Genomic DNA, 17,391 nt, shown 5'->3' on the forward strand with positions numbered 1-17,391 from the left:
CCTCTCTGCTTTTGCCTAGAGAGGAGGTTCACATTGGGGGCCAAAGAGGTACCTTTCCTTTTGGCCAGGGGAATTTAAAGCAGAGACTGGCTGAAGGACGCCAGGGTTGAGCTTGAACTTGGAGATGAGATTGGGAGGGCTGGGTATATGGTGAGGATCAAAAGATGAATAAATGGAAGAACTTAACAGGGTCTTGGTTTGAAATTCATTATTGTGTAAAGGATGATTCTCCCAAAATTATATACTGTAATTGTTTTTACCAGCATTGTGGGATAGAACTAGCACGTAGTGAATGCTCATATGCAGCTGTAATGAGACAACAGAGCTGAAATAAGACATATTTGCAATTTAATGAGAATTGCTTTATGGCACTATAAGGTACCAGCTCAGGGAAGGTTGATAGATGTTATTATATGAATTCAATACTCTAACATTGCAAATGAGAAATTTGTAAAGTTACCTGCCTAACTTCTGTGAAAGAGCCAGCATGAATAGGCTTAAGAAGTGCTATTACCCTGATGCATTTGAGTTTTTTGTTTGTTTTTCTTTTATTTTTAATTTTTTATTGTATTTTTTCCAGTACCATTTAGTCCCTTTATACACTCCTCCCCACACAGTCACCACACTATTGTCCATGCCCATGAATCCTTTTTCCTTTTTGCTCAGTCCCTCTACTCCCTAACTGCCCTCCCCTTAGCGGTCGTCCTGCTCTCTGTTTCTAAGTCTGTCTCTATTTTACTTGTTAGTTTAGTTTTTTCATCAGATTCCACATGTGAGCGAAATTATATGGTATTTGTCTTTCTTTGACAAATAGTGGCTTATTTCACTTAACATAGTGTTCTCCGAGTCCATCTATATTGTCACAAATGATAAAATTTCCTTCTTTTTCATGGCCAAGTAGTATTCCATGTGTAAATGTCCCATATCTACTGATGGACACTTGGGCTGCTTCCAAACCTTGGTGAGTGTAAATAGCGCTGCAAAGAACATAGGAGTGCTTATGTTCTTTGAATTAGTGTTTTGGATTCCTTCTTATATGTTCCCAGAAGTGGGATTGCTGGGTGAAAAGGCAGATCCATTTTTAATTTTTTGAAGTATCTCCATACTGCTTTACACAGTGGCTGCACCAGTCTGCATTCCCACCAACAGTGCAAAAGGGTCCCCCTTTCTCCACATCCTCGCCAGCACTTGTTTGTTGATTTATTGATGATATGCATTCTGACAGGTGTGAGATGGTATCTCCTTGTGGTTTTAATTTGCATTTCCCTGATGATTAGTGATAGTGAGCATCTTTTCATATATCTGTTGGCCATCTGTATGTCCTCTTTGGAGATGTATCTATTCAGGTCCTTTGCCCATTTTTAACTGGGTTGTTTGATTGGTACTGAGTTTGTAATTTCTTTATAAATTTTGGATATTAACCCCTTATCAGATGTATTGGAGAATATGTTCTCCCACTCTCTTAATTTTGTTCATGTTTTCCTTTGCTATGCAGAAACTTTTTAGTTTGATGTAGTCCCATATGTCTTAATGAATTATTCCATTATCTAATCATTTATTGGAAGATAACATGTCCATTAATTGCATGTACTCAGCTGCAAAGTAGATGAAATAATTAAGGGAAGAAAAAATGAAATTGAAGGAACTACATAATATTATCATTTTGCTTAGTGAATTTAATACATTAGAACCTTTTAAACACAACTGAAGGACTTCATTTGTTTTTCATTAGTTCAATAACTATGCTAAGCACTTTGCGTGCATTATCTTATAAATTCTCAGGACAACCTTGTGAAGTGAACATCATCATCTTTAGTTTGCATGAAGTAATTGCAAGATTAAATTTTTTGTTCTAACCTACACAACTAATAAATTGGATGGAACTCCAAAATTAAAAATAATCTTGTTATGCTTTAGAATATAAGTTAATATTTTACCTTTTTTTATTGCTACTTGTATTTTGAGAAGGTTAGATGATCCCTGATTAGGTACATGGTTAACATGGTTATGCTACTGCTTTTTATTTATTTTTAGAAAAATTTTAATTGTATTTTTCCATTACCATTTATCCCCCTTATACCCCCCATCCTCACCATCACCACTCTGTTGTTCATGTCCATGAGTCCTTCTTCCTCAATCCCTCCATTCCCTAACCCCTCACTTAGCTGTCATCCTGTTCTCCATCTATGAGTCTGTCCCGATTTTCCTTGTTAGTTCAGTTTGATCATTAGATTCTACACATGAGTGAAATCATATGGTGGTTGTCTTTCTCTTCCACTTAGCATAATGTGCTACTGCTTTTTAATTAACAAATATGAATTATAAGAAGCCAAAATTTTGCTACCAGTTATTCACTCATGAACATTTTACTTGAATTTCTTTAATAAATGGAAGTATAGAAAGCAATTGTAAAATGAAAATTTACATGCAGAATGCAAAGTCTTTCATTGTTGTTGGTATGCACAGAAATGGTTTTGTGTGTAAATCTATTGAAAGGATTGCTTAGAATGGTACAGAAAATAATTTTTCTTGATTTTATCTTTATGGCCTTCCACCTGAAGAAAAAATACTTATTTTCTTTCAATTGATAGTTTTGTGATCTGGCCAAGATGTCTCAGCTCATGGAATTGTGGAAATTGATGACATAATCCATGTAAAATATTTATTGACCTGTAATCAAAACTCAAGAGAGGTCATTCACTTGTTGTATTAGTTGAGGGTATTGTATTATATTAGTTGAGGTACAGGCTGAGCCAGTGTAACAAAGAAATAAGACAACGTATACTGTATTATTTTCTCATGTCACAGTCTAGAGGTGAGCAACTTAGGATCAGCAGGTTGGCTCTTCTATACACAGTATGTGGCTTCCATTCCTGGGTCTAAGGTGATTCCTACAGTTGCCATTATTTTTCAACCTGATGTCCAGGGAAAGAGACTAGAGAAGCAGGTACCTGATCACTTCCAGGGCAAGACATTTGGCCCCAGTTGGGTGGCTTAGTTGTTTGGAGTGTTGTCCCATGCACGAAAATGTTGCAGGTTCGATTCTCAGTCAGGGCACATACCTATGTTGTGGGTTTGATTCTCGGTCAGGGCGTGTACTGGAGGCAATCGATTGATATTTCTCTCTCACATCGATGTTTTTCTCTCTCGCCCTCTCTCTCTAAAAATCAATAAATAGTCCTGACCAGTGTGGTTCAGTTGATTGGGTGTCATCCTGCAAAATGAAAGGTTGCCCATTTGATTCTTGGTCAGGGCACATGCCTGGGTTGCAGGTCTGGGCATGTATGAGAGGCAACAAATGGTGTTTCTCTCACGTTAATATTTCTCTCCCTCTCTTTCTCCCTCCCTTCCCCTCTCTCTTAAAATAAGTAAATATAATATTTTAAAAAATAAATAAGATCAATAATCACATCCTCAGGTGAGGATTAAAAAAAAGGGATAAGGCATTTTGCTTACATTCTAGTGGTCAGAACTTATGGCGTCCTTAGCTGAGAGACTGCATACCAACTCTATCACAGCAGAAAGGAGTAGGACCAATAGTGGGGGACAACTGGCTCTCTTCCACTGATGTGTAACATTTGAATACTGTTCTCATAAGAGCTATGTCTAAAAATGTATTAAAGATAAGCTAACAAAATAGATTCTGTATTTATATATTTTAATCTTTATAAATTAAGAAAAATAGAAAAAGGTCTTCAGATTTTGAAACACATGCATTTTTAAACAATCTGAGTTACAGAATATTTTAAAATATATTTTATTACTTTTAAACACACATTCCTTTAGTTACTATGCTGGCAAATGCACAGGCTAATCATCCTATATCTATTAATGAATAGATAATATTTTTGAAAAATTAAAGTGGTCTTAATGTTCTTAAAAACAAGTTTTAAGTTCTTGAAACATTGGCCAAAATCATTTTTTAAATTTAATTTATTGATAAATATTTATTGATGAAGATATACCTAATTTTGATCAATACCCAAATTATATATTCTAATCAGTGGGTTCTATTGTAATAAGAATTTGCTTCTTGAAAAAGTTTCTAAAAATAAACAGATGAGTAGAAACTTCTGTTTGGGTTTCTGAGTCTACAAAAAGTTGTATTAAAAGAAAACAAAACTCCATAAATATGTCAGAAATCTTCAGTTGTTACACTTGATTGACCCTGACTTGGGGACAACAAACCATGATAAATGTAAGCAAATTATCGTCATCAGGGAGTTTTGTTACTTCCTTCGTACACTTCTTAATTTACACTTCCCCCTTCTCTTTAGGAATCCAAAATGTTCTCATAACCTCTTTATACAAAAGAAGTGATAGATGGTGTCATTTACTCTTGGTTAAGTCTTCAGTAACTCTTTTATCTCTGTGGGGAACATATTTGGTACTGGAAGCAGGTGTGAAGGCTATATTTTGAAAGCTATAGAGTGCCCCCTCATTTCAATTTCAAATGGATCCCCCACCTCCCCTTTCATGCGCTCCCAGCACAAAACAGGTGAGGACAAGCTGCAGCATTTTAAGAGGCCACATTTTCTAATGGTCAGAGTGAGAATAGCTCCTGACACTTTGTGTGCCAGGTGCCTCACCTGCCTCACCCTAGTCCTAGCCCTGGGGCCCAGGGGTGTTTAGAGCTGACTTGCTGAGGATCCAGCCATAAACATTTGCAGGCTTTGGACCTCACACTAATCCCAGGCTTCTCATATACATTTTCTTCCGTGCTCCTTCCCTCTCCTATGTATAATGTTTGGTCTTTCCTACAGCTTTTCTGGATGCTTTCTTAGCCTCCCAGGCCCATCTTGTAAGGAACAGTAGGTATTCTTGGAGTGTTCACAGTATGTATGTTCACTTAGAAATCTTCACCTGCATCCCACATTAAGTGACATCCCTCCATACTTCCTTTTTTTAGTTCCCTTTTCTCCAGTTATCTTCTGAATCCAAATATTTCTTTTAAATTAATTAATTAATTTATTTTTGGAGGGGACCCACGCTCTGTAACAATTCCCCCCTCTCAGACTTAAGACTCTTTATAATCTTACAAAGGACAATGGGTGAAGGTCTCATGCTCCTCTAGCTGCTTCAAGCTGGACATGGTCGTCGTCCTACCTATCCTTGGGTCCAGAAATCCCTAATAAGAGTGGGGGTGTGGCGGGGAGGGTGGCCTTCCCACATGGGGAAGGATCTTGCAGACACCAGGTCAGTTGGCTGTCCTCGGACAATGGTATGCTTGGTTTAAGAGGCTGGCAGTCTTGTATTCTGGGGGGCAGCAGATTCAGCAGTAGGGTTAAAAGGCATCATTCATAACCACTAGAATGTCAAATGCCTTGCAACTGATTGTCTTCCCAATAAAACAGTCTTGCAGATTTAGAGACTGGTTTGTGGGTTATGTTGCCTAAATTAACACATGTGTTGTGTTTTCATAGAGCATAAGCCTGTGATCTCATTACCTGAGTGATTGTCTATACGTATAGGCCTCACTTAATCCTGTCTGCAGCGCTGCCTCCTGAGACTCAATGGTTTGGCTGAACTAAATGGCTGGGTTGGTGAAGCATGGGGTGGTCTGTGGGCTTCACTTTAAAACTGGTTTCTCTTTTCTATCCTAAAGGCTTGGATAGAAAGAGTACAGAGGTCTGAGCAGGGAAACCTAAAATATTCCCCTCAGGCCAAACTAAGTATAGCGGGCAAAAGGACTTTGGACAGGTGTGACATGCCTTGCACACCTTCTTCCAAAGAGGCCTTTTTTTTTCCTAATGTGGGACATTGAAAAATTAATCCAATTTTTTTTTATAACAGATTATTGTATCACTCTAGTTAAGACAGTTGAAATGAGGCATGTCTCCTGGTTGTTATAAGGCTTTCTTCTTAATGGAAATTCTGTCTGGATCTCTATCATGTTAGTCTAGAACATGCAAAGATTTTCAAAAGTTTGTAGATTGAATTTTTTTCTTAACCTGGAAGTTTATTTTTGAAAGTAAAATCAGTTGCTATGGCATCATGATAGGACTGCCTGTCTTTGCTTCACCAACATTATTGTTAAAATTGATACCTTCATATTTCAGTATTCTCTCAAAAGTGTATATATAAAACATGTCTAAATATTGAGCATTCAGTTCTCTTAATTAAATTAGTATTTACACAAGGGTTTTGAGGGAAGAATTTCATTAGTAACTCAGGGGGTACACAGACCAATGTTTTTTCTTTGACACTGGTCACATCATCTTATGTAAATAGAATGTTCATTTTCTAGATGGTAGAGAGTTTAATATATTAATTTATTTGCAAAAAAAGATACAGTAATGCAGGACATAATTAATCATTAGTGATTAAGACTAGGGAATTAACACGATGCACAGGCAACAATAGAGTGGGAATCTTTTTTTCTCCTTTGGTAATGCTGCTAAGTAGCTGCATGATCCTGGATTTCCCTTTATCTGCCCGTCAATTGAGATAGAGTGTAACACTCTCCCTTCTTCACAGAAAAGTTGAGGGGGTAAAAGGGAATGGAAAATGCATTGTGATAGCAATAATAGATGCTATGAAAAAGTTAATGCTTATTTCTCTTTGAAATGTAGCTTTATATTTATATTACTTTAAAAGTAATGTAATTATCTTTAAAAATAATACTCATATAAGTACTTTATAAAAGTAATGTAATTCCTTTTCAAATATATCTTATTTATTTCACATGTTTTGCTTTTGTTCAGAGTTGCCTTACTTCCTTCAATGATGAAATGTTGTAACTAGTTACCATAATAATATAGGCAAATTGAGATTATCATTGTATTATGGAAAATACATTTCCCCCCCTATATAGAAAGTAATTATTTTGACTGCACGATCTACTATCGATAAAGTATTGACTCACTTAGTCCCTCACTAGAATTCTTAAAGAAGCTGTATTTTTTTAAAACAGTGATTAATTATTCATTTTCAAAGATACCAAATAAAATGAACTCTAAGGGGGTTTCTAATCTTATAATGACTTTGAATGTTTTATTAAAAAGTTTTTAAAAATTATTTATTTATTTATTTAGTTTATTTATTTATTTATTTTTAGAGAGAGGAGAAAGGAGAAAGAGAGAGAGAGAAACATCACTGTGGTTGCCTCTCACTCGCGCCCCCAACTGGGGACCTGACATGCAACCTAGTCATGTGCCCTGACTGGGAATCGAACCAGTGACACTTGGTTCACAGGCCGACGCTCAATCCACTGAGCCACAGCAGCCTTATTAAAAAGTTTTTTAAGTGATGTACTATTTGTTCACAAACAGTAGTGAATGACTATTAAAATGTTTTCTTTTTTACTTTACCAATCTGTTCCATTATCAGTCAATAATACTGTCTTAAGTTATGCCGGTACTTGAGGGATACATTGTTATTTGTTGTTTCTCCAAGTAACAATCTGTTGACTTGGTAACACTGATTACAGTGAGTGATGGATGGTGGCCGTGCTGTCTTCTTGGCTTTGAGCTTCACAAAAGACACGGAAGCTAAAAACTCACGGAAGTGATAGAGCCAAGTGTTAGCTTTTTCTTTACAATGAAGATGAATGGCATAAAAAACCGTTATTTGTTACTGCACACTCTCAGTATGCAACATATAACTTATTTCTTTTCCATGAAGACATCTTTAATGTCTATATAGAGAACAGTGTTTCTCCACCAGGGGCAATACTGTACCCTAAGAGACATTTGTCAATGCTTGGAAACACTGTCACAGCTGGGGGTGGGGGAGATGGGTGCTACTACCATTTAGTGTATAATGGCCCAATATGCTGCTAAACATCCTATAGTGCAGAGGACATTGCCCTGCAACAAGGATGGTAAAAATGTCAGTATCACTGGGGTTGAAAAACTTAAGAAGGACCATAATTTGAGGCAAGAATACATGTATGAAAATCCTTAAATTAATAGAAATTTATAAAATTACACATCAGTATTTGTAGGTATCAGTTTTTCTTTAGAAAAGTCACTTGCTACTAAGATGGTTAAAGACAAATTAAACTGCTGCATTTAAAAATTCTTTTGTTGGCAGTGAAGTGAATTTAGGTCATAGGGGTTAGGGACTTTAAACAAGCATCTCACTCAGCCTATGGTTAATTATTTTTTAATTTAGTTTTAGTAGAATCAAGTATGATCTCTTTCACTTTTAATTGTACATAAATTTTCTGGTTAAAATACATACACAATTCATATATAGTTCAAGATATGCAAAAGGAAAGAGGCTAGGTTATTAACTTATCTAAGGAATTAAAAAAATACCAAGTAAGTAGACAGTTTCTTATACATATTTTTTCTTGTTTTTATTCTAAGTATTCTTAAATGTGAACTTATGATTTATCTTATGTGTGAAATATCTCCAAAATTAAAACCGTATTCTTACTGTGAATCTTTTTCATGCCCATCTTATTTGTTGTTATAGTTTAGTTTCTCTATTCACTTTCATCTCTGGTTAGATATGGTCACCATATGTGGAGTATGGGGAAGGTGAACAAGTTTTCACTTGTTCTGTTCATTCTTATACTTTTAATATGTTGCTCAAAAGTGTCATCACCAAATCCCCATTAATAGAATTCCAGTTTGATGTAGTTATCAGAAATATGCACTATAAATTTGAGAATATTACCAAGTAAGCATACATGTTTATATATGTGTATGCGTGTATATGTATATAATTGCATGTGTGTGTGTGTATTTTGATGGTGCTTAAAATGAACAGCCTATGTTATATTTGAATTCTTCTGTCATGTCAGGGTGACCATAGCCAGGATCCCTGCCTCTACGCACATGTATTTTCATTTTCCTAGGTCACCCTTATCTATGAGAATTCCTTCTGTGTAAGCATTACACAGCTTAGGTTGGCCACGTACCACTTTTGTTAACTTCTTGTATATATACGGACTCCTGCTGTTCAGTGGGTTGGATGATTTTGGCTCCCTTGATTCTCTTGTCTTTGCCTTCCGCTGCAAGACTAGACTGAAAGCAGATCCTGCTTTTCCTGTCCTCGTCTGCTGCCCTGAGACTGAAGGCAGATTTGATGCCTGTTCTTGCCTGTTGCCATGAGATTAAATTGGTATACTTCCCTCTCCAGTGCTCCACTGTCGTTTTTTGGTCTCACTGAATCCAAAGTAAACCTGCCTGGAGCTGAGCTCTTGCACTACATCTTCGTATGTACTAATTGCTGAAATAGGCACTAGATGTTCTGAGCTAGCTATTTTCAGGCTAACATAGTTTGGAGTTGGCTACTTAAAAAGATAAAAACCAACACTGTGAATTGTATAGCTCTTCATGATAGTGTCCCAATTAGTTTTTCAATTTTTTTCCAATAATTTATTGTTTTACACATGTTCTGACTTTCTCCTTCCCTTATTTACGTTTTTTACATTTACTCCAGAGTTTGGCTGTAATCCCATTTTTTGACTATCATAACCCATGTGATTTTACTTTCCTTTGAATTCTGATGGCATAGTTTTTGTACTTCTTCAGATAATAGAAACACTAATATTCCTATTAGTGTTACCCTGATTTTTGTATTGATCATTAGCTTGTTTTCTGTATTTACTCTAATTATCATTTACATGTTGTATTTATATTGCATTATATGACTACATAGTACCTTACATAGACTTGTTGTTTTTTAGGTTTAAAATAAGTATTGATTTTAAAATATAAGGCACACTTGTTAGAAGTTAGCATTCCCATTCCTAGTAAAGCGTGGTGCAATAACCCATCTCAGTGTGTTTGCTAATTGATGCCATCAATATTATTGAGTGCCTGCTATGTGCATGCATTGTATTGTGTGGCAGGCCGAAGCAGTGGGCATATAGGCAAAAATCTCCATGTTCTTGAGACTTTCTTCTTATGTTAGCATCTCTCTGGTTTTCTTTTGCATAGTCACATCTTCCTTGTCACTTTTAAGGACCCTTATGATTACACTGGACTCACCAGCACAATCCAGAATAATCTCCTTATTTTAAGTTTAGCTGATTAGCAAAGCTTCATTCCATCTGAAAACTTAATTTCCCTTTGCCATGCAACAACATATTCACAGGTTCTGGGTTTTAGGATGTGCATATCTTTGGGAGGACATTATTTTACCTATCATAGCAAATCACTTCTGTCACTCACCACAGCTATCACTTTTGTCACTCAGTATCTGAAGTCTGTTTTCTTCCCATTAGTGTTTGCAGTTCTGCTTCTACTGCTGCCCTTGATACATCCAACTATCATCCTATGGTCAAAGAATCTGATTGGCTCAGTATACTATTATTCATACAGATCTTTTGTACTTGGCTCCTTACAGGCCACTGATTAAGACATTAGCTGCTCACATGTCTGATGTGTTCTAATACAATTAAGCAAGGGCCAAGGTCAAGGTCATACATTAAAATAATGCTACCCATTTATAAGGAAACTCCTAGGGCTCCTCTTTTATCAGTGACTGCCAAAGAAGAAACTTTGCTCATAAAGATGACCGTGGGCATTGCAGAGATCTTGATTGCTTGTGCAGGACAAGTTCCATGGGAGGGAAGTAATTGTTTAAGGATTGAGGGAGGGCGCTGTCAAAACTTACATATTGAAATTTTAATATGCAGAAATTGGACTGTGTTTTTGTTTCGGGAACTTACTCATGAGCTGCCATTCTCTCTCCCGGAAGAGGAAAATTATTAGTCTCACCATTTCAAGGTTATCTTTTCTTAGGTTAAAAGATTTTGTGGTCAATTATAAATTTAATAAATTTTAATTTCCAAGTCTCAGTATTCTCTAGTGTTCTTGATTTTGCTCCTTGGCATCTTGGTGCAAGGGGGAACTTGTAATACAGAATGTCTAGTGTATTTGCTCTCTTCTGTTCACTTGGCATAGACATTAAGTGGGATTGCTACAAGAACTTGGTCCATCTCCTCATTCTGTTAAGGGCCTCTCAGCCTTGGGTGGTTTTCAGCTGGACCTCTGCTTCTCATTGTCAGTCTCTCAGTCTCTGCATCAGGATCCATCCCCTAGTCGTGCACTGAGAGCAGTCGCCTAGTGGACATACTGACCTGTAATTCTCAGCTACCTTTCTTGCTCATCCCATGAGACTTTTCTCTTTCCCTACGTAGTGCTGAAACCAAGGTGAATTCTGAGCAGAATGATATTGCAGACTCACTTTGCCTAACCGTGCCTTGTTACCATTTCACCTTCTGTGGGTCTGGACAGTGGTTTGGTTCTTTAAGGATGTGAAATGGGACTGAAACTCCCTCCATTCTGACATTCTAAAGCCTGAATCCCAAGTGTTCTCACTAGTACAATGGCTAATTGAATGTATTTTTTAGGTTTTTTAAAGTGAGTGGTATAGAGAAGCTGCCTAAAAATGATTGCTAATATAATATGCTATGTCATTCAAACCTCGGAAGCATATCTAGCTTTGAGTGAGAATCTCTGAGGTATCTATTATTATTCTATGGCATAATTAATGGCATAATACTAAGTATAATGATTTCTAGAACATTAGGTATATTTATTAATCAGTTATTTCAATAAATGATGTCACCTTTTAGATATTACATTTTAAATTATATTTTATTGATTATGCTATTACAGTTGTCCCAATTTTCCCCCTTTTGCCCCCCATCCACCCAGCACGCCCCACACCCTCAGGCAATCCCCACACATTATTCATGTCAATGGGTCATGCCTATAACTTCTTTGTCTACTTCATTTCCTGTAATTGTACTTTACATCCCCATGGCTATTCTGTAACTACTTATTTGTACTTCTTAATCCCTTCACCTCTTCACTCCTTACCTCATACCTTCCTCCCATCTGACAATCATCAGAACACTCTGTATCCATATTTCTGTCTCTGTTTTTGTTTGCTTAGTTTGATTTTTCTATTGAATTGTTGATGGATGTGTATTTGTTGCTATTTTACTGTTTGTAGTTTTGATCTTTTTCTTTTGACATTGTTCTGTTCAGAACATCTTTTTTTTCAAATGTTGCTTTTCATTTCAATTTATTTTTTAATAAATATTTTATTGCTTTATTAGAGTTGTCTGAATTTTTTCCCCTTTGATCTCATCCACTCAGCCCTCCCCTACTCCCACAGTTCCAACCCTGTTGTCTGTGTCCATGGGTCATTCATACATGTTCCTTGACTAGTCCCTTCTTTTCACCCATATCCTCCTCCTCATCCCCTCTAGGGGCTGTCAGTCTATTCCTTGTTTCAATGCCTCTGGGTCAGAATGGCCATCATTAACAAATCAACAAACAACAGTTGCTGGTGAGGGTGTGAAGTAAAGGGAATCCTAGTGCACTGTTGGTGGGAATGCAGACTGGTGTTTCCACTGTGGAAAACAGAATGGAATTTGCTCAGAAAACTAAAAATGGAACTGCCTTTTGATATAGTGATTCTACTGCTAGGATTATACCCCAAGAATCCCGAAACACCAATTCAAAAGAACCTGCACACCCCTGTGTTCATAACAGCATTATTTACAATAGCCAAGTGCTGCAAATAGCCTAAGTGCCCATCAATAAATAAGTGGATCAAACAAATGCGGTACATTTATACAATGGAATACTTCACAGCAGAAAGAAAGAAGGAACTCCTACCTTTTTTGACAGCATGGTTGGAACAGGAGAATATCATGCTAAGTGAAATAAGAAAAGAGGCAAAAGACAAATACCACATGATCTCATTTTTAAGAGCAACCTAATGAACAAAACAACAAATGATCTTTTTCTTAAATAAGCCCCTTTAACATTTCATATAATACTGGTTTGGTGATATGAACTCCTTTAGTTTTTTTCTTTTCTGGGAAGCTTTTATCTGCCCTTTGAATTCTAACTGATAGCTTTGCTGGGTAGAGCAATCTCGGCTATAGGTCCCTGCTTTTTGTGACTTTGAATATTTCTTGCCAATCCCTGCTAGCTGCAAAGTTTCTTTTGAGAAATCAGTTGACAGTCTTATTGGAACTCCCCTGAAGGTTAACTCCTTTTCTCTTGCTGCTTTTAAGATTCTCTCTTTTTTTTTAACCTTTGGCATTTTAATTATGATGTGTCTTGGAGTGGGCCTTTTTGCATCCATCATGTTTGGGACTCTGTGCTTTCTGTACTTGCATGTCTATTTCCTTCATCAAATTAGGGACATTTTCTTTCATTATTTTTTCAAAGAGATTTCCAATTTCTTGCTCTTTTTCTTCACCTCCTGGCACCCCTATGATGCAAATGTTGGAATGCTTGAAGTTGTCCTAGAGGTTGCTTACTTTAGCCTAATTTTTTGGATTATTTTTTCTTGTTGTTCTGATTGTTTTTTTGCTTCCTTATGTTCCAAATCATTGATTTAATTCTTTGCTTTTTACTGAGTGGGGGTCCCCCAAAATCCCCAGAGCCTGTAGGTTGGGGGATGGGGGAAGGAGACAGCATTTAAAATGCCTTTGCGTATCAATGGCTGGTAGCTATTGTCTTAATTATGCAAATGGCTTTGGTTATTCCAAGGCCCCAAGGAGATGGGAGGGGTTTTGACCATAGAATGGTGAAGAAAGAACATATGGGGCCTGCACAAGGTTCTGTGAATGGTCAGAACCTGTGCAAGTTTCTGTGAATGGGCAGAACCTGTTACTGTGCCCACTGCATCACAGGCCAAGATCAGGGATTTAAAAATAAGGCGGCAATAATTTTGGGAGGAGAAACACATACCACATGGTTTGCAAGGAGGGCAGAGAAGAGATCCATGTGACTTTGAAAAGGCAGAGAGAGAACCATGTGCGATCCAGTGCTACCTGGCACATGTTTTCCTGGACTGTTATATGGAAGCTGATGACATCGTACCTGAGAACCTGAAGGAGACAGCTGATAGATAAGGGATGGGGAACTTCTGGGCATGTTTTTGGGGAGTTAGGGAAGTGCTGGGTCCTGTGGGAGAACAGGGCTCTGAGCTGAAGTGCTCACTGCCTTCCCCAAGTTGGAATATTATAAATAAAGACCTGTTTTCCTCAACACTAATTGTTGGGTTTTACTTCAAGGTACCATGTGAAAGAACCCCCTTTTGCTCTGTAACAGCTTCATCTGCTCTACTGTTGTTTCCCTGTAAAGTGTTCTTCATTTCAATTAGTGTATTCTTTGTTTTTGACTGGATCTTTTTTATGCTGTTGAGGTCTTTACTAAGTTCCTTGAATACTCTTATAATCAGTGTTTTGAACTCTGCATCTGATAGATTGCTTACCTCTTTTTGTTTAGGTCTCTTTCAGGAGTCTTGATCTGTTCTTTCATTTGGGCCATGGTTCTTTGCTCACTTTGGCAGCCTCCCTGCACTTTCTATGTATTAGGTAGAGCTGCTTTGACTCTGTGTCTTAGCAGCATGGCCTAATGTAGTAGGTGCCCTGTAGGTTCCAGTGGCACAGCCTCCCCTAACACCCAAGCTGGATATTTGAGGTGCGCCTTTTGTGTGGGCTAAGTACATCCTCTTCTACCATTGAGCCTTGAGCCTTGATTGCTGCTGGCACATCTGTGGGAGGAATTTACCCAGGCCGGTTAGCTGCAAGGACTGACTGTGAACTGACCACCAATCTCCTACCTCAGTGAAGGATCAGCTATTCAGGGACAGGTTGGTGGTGCTTAGATGTAGTCTGTAGCTGCCCACTGGGTGCACAGACTGGGGTTTCCTGAGTGGTGCAGGCCAAAGTCAGCCCCTACCTATGTTTTGCCTGGGGCCACCCTGCCTGAGCTATAAAGCAATCTGAGATGGCTGCTACCTGTGCTGGGCTTGGAGATTTCCAGGCAAAGCCAAGCTTAAACATTTATTTGAGGTTATCTTAAATGTACTATTCTGCAGATTATCTTGAAACTATGGACTTAATTTGAGCAAAGAGACCTAGAAAGAAGTTTCCACTGAAAGAGATAAGAGAACCATATTCTCTGTTGTCATCACCACAGATCGTTGTCAATGTAATAGTGAAAGTACATTAACCAGTTAACTAGGATTGTAAGATTGTAAGAAATGAAGAATATACAGATGACAACTATTCTTTTGTCAAAACTTGTGCTGAGGATGGCAGGGAGACGACTTGAACAGTAATTTTAAAGCATATTTGTGTATCAGTCAGGAGGAAGAAACATCTTGTTTTGGAGTCTCTTTATGTGCTGCATTCTTTCTAGCCAGCGTCACATAGCATGTGTGATGTGGACATATAATTTGAATGAAGTTCTATTTGGTGCCAAAAAGTCATATTATTTCCACCATGATGTTTTTCTTCCAGAAAGGATATTGGATAAAATGAGAAGACAGGTATTTTTTTAAGGAAAAGAAACAGTAGAAAGAGGAAAAGAAAAGATACTTAAGATTCTTTAAAATAGTCATATGTTAAAATGTGAAATATTGTAGAAATGTGGTTTATTTTAGTGGCAGAAAAATATAAAGCTATGTACATTATAAAAATAATGTTAAAAATCCATGTGAAACTTTCTACTTTGAGAAGTGTTTACAGACCATATACCAGTAGACTTTTGAGAGCCTTCTCAAACTTCATGACACAAAGAATATTGTATTCTTTAAGACCAGAAACAAGAGTTAGTTCTGTTGGTGGGAGGGTAGGTGGAGTTATATGCTTTAAATTTATTTTTATTACCAAGAAACCATTTCAGATATTTTATATGTAGAACAGACAGGATATTTACATCGGGGATAGAGACTTAAGCTTTCTGAACTTCACTTATTTGAAGTTTATTTGCAAGCTAGACCTTGTTTTTTTTTTTTTTTTTAATTTTCTAAGCATTTAAAAATGACCCTAGAAACAGAATTTGAGAGAATAGTTTATATAAATTTGAGAGAAAACTTGCACTAAGTTTTTTTCTAATATATAATTATTAATTCTTTCAAGCACCTATAATGTTTCTGGCATGTGTAGGTAGTGTCTTAATAAATGATGTTACTGATAGTACATAATGAGAAGTCAAGCCTGTGTACCCTGAGCTAATCTTCACCAGCTCTGAATTATATTGCAGTCCCTATACCACAGGAAGGACATTAGACTTCATAGAGAAAGAAACAATATATTAATGGTTCAAAGCACAGCTGCCTTTCATACCAATTAGCTGTATTGGTTTTACTGCAAAGAACTAAATATCCTGGATCAATTAAAGTGATGTTGAAGTTTATCTTTTTGTACCCTGATCAATTAATCTATTGAGGAAGTCATGTTTCTGGGTGTCATCTTAGGCTGAAATGAAAGAGAACCTTGATATAGATGGATTTCAGCATGGGTAATCTGGGTCTTTAAAACAGAGCTTGATAATCTGCCCTGCAGAAGAAAGCACACGCAATCCAGTAATATGCAGAGATTCTGGATGAAACTAAATGTGGGGTTGTATATGACTAAATTACTGTGGCTTGAATAGTTGAAATGAAAACCTACAAGATTAAAATTCAAATGAGTATGGAAAAAACCTCATATCTTGAACATATCAAACAATTTTAGGAGTAAAAGTTTGATTTAAGTTGTTTAAAACTATTTTTACCACTTAAAAATTAACTTGATGTAAAACTAACATACTCTGTTATAAATAAACGTTAGCACATGTATCTGTGTCTGTTTGTAACAGTGTTCCCTGGTAGCATCCATGCTCAGCTGGGACCAGGCTGTAGAACCTGTTGATAGTAACAGAATGCTGGAGCTGTGCCAGAAAAACAAGGTTGAACTGGTTCCTGCATGTGCCTGGATTCTCTTTTCATAAAATGGTAAAAAACTGCCAGGCCCTGGCTTTCAAAGATGGTTTAGTCATGCATGTGCAACCCATCTGTTGGATACATAAGGGATTTCCTTCTGGGCTCAGCCCTCCAGCCCCAAACATGGTTGCTGATTCTCCGCCTCCCCTATTCTTTGATTCTTCCTTTCCCTCCAGGAGTGTGCAGGCTCTGCAAACCAGGTGCATCTGATGCCACGCTAGGGACATCCTTTGACACTGATATGAGCCAGAAATGCAGTTGAGTTTTTCTTTGGCTGCCTAGCTTACTTTCAGTATAGCTTGATTCCACGACTTAAAAACAAAACAAAACATTAGGTTTGATGATAAAAAATATTTAAGCAGTTATAGTTTTAACTAAGCTTTTATGTGAACCTCAGTGCCCTTCAACTACTTCTCCGTGAAATGAAGCTTCTTGGATCACCTGGATGAACCTTAGCAGAGGCTTCATTCATTCATTCATTCGTTCATTCGTTCGTTCGTTCATTCTCTCTCTTCCTTTCATTTAATAAGGTTTAGCAGCAAGCACTTTAGCTTCAGGAGTTACAGTGAGGGAAAATGGTGGGAAATCTCTCTCAACGCATTATCATTTCCCCCTTTGTCCTTTCTTTGTGCACTGCACACATCCTTCAGGTTTGACCTCCTATACTTCAGTTCTGTTTTCTAGAATGAC

General features: G+C 37.3%; 1 protein-coding gene across 4 annotated transcripts in view; it reads left to right on the top strand.

Moving 5' to 3' along the window:
• CACNA2D1 (calcium voltage-gated channel auxiliary subunit alpha2delta 1) overlaps positions 1–17,391 on the top strand; it is a 471,141-nt gene that overhangs the window by 81,733 nt on the left and 372,017 nt on the right. The gene's annotated exons all lie outside the window — the stretch shown is intronic.

This window comes from Furipterus horrens, unplaced genomic scaffold, assembly GCF_987537825.1.
Source record: "Furipterus horrens unplaced genomic scaffold, mFurHor1.1.pri manual_scaffold_9, whole genome shotgun sequence".
Lineage (NCBI taxonomy): Eukaryota > Metazoa > Chordata > Mammalia > Chiroptera > Furipteridae > Furipterus > Furipterus horrens.